This window comes from Myotis davidii, unplaced genomic scaffold (assembly GCF_000327345.1).
Source record: "Myotis davidii unplaced genomic scaffold, ASM32734v1 scaffold283, whole genome shotgun sequence".
Lineage (NCBI taxonomy): Eukaryota > Metazoa > Chordata > Mammalia > Chiroptera > Vespertilionidae > Myotis > Myotis davidii.
In genome coordinates, this window is record NW_006293960.1 from 450,598 (window position 1) to 451,107 (window position 510).

Here is a 510-nt window from a genome sequence, read left to right on the forward strand (position 1 = left end):
GTGTGCGCTCTCTCTTTCTCTCTCTCTCTCTCTCTCTCTCTCTCTCTCTCGAAGTAATTGGCAATAAAGGAGAAGGCAAACCAGGAGAGTTTCATAAACGTGATGGTGAGTGTGGCTATTCCTGATTCTAGTTCGTGGTTCCCCAGCCGGGGTCTTCCCTCACTTGGGGATGCAATGCCATATGAAGGTCTTTGAGTCAATGCGTATACTGTTTCCTGGAGGATAGCTCCTGGTCTTCAGAGTGGTGCCTTTAAGTAGCAGCTCAGCTCTGCATTCAGCAGGCTGTCCCAATGCTCCATGAGGCTTCCAGAGTCTGGGTGGTGTTGTATGTGATGACCAGTGAAGCATGGTCAGAGGCCAATGCTCACATCTTCTTTGCTGTAAAGTGGGTCCCCTTGTCTGATGTTATATGTGATCATATGGGATCCCCTGTTAAAAGATTACTTTGCAATCCCTTAAATCATGATCCTACCTGCTGCCCAGCTAGGGTCATGATCCAAGAGGACATTC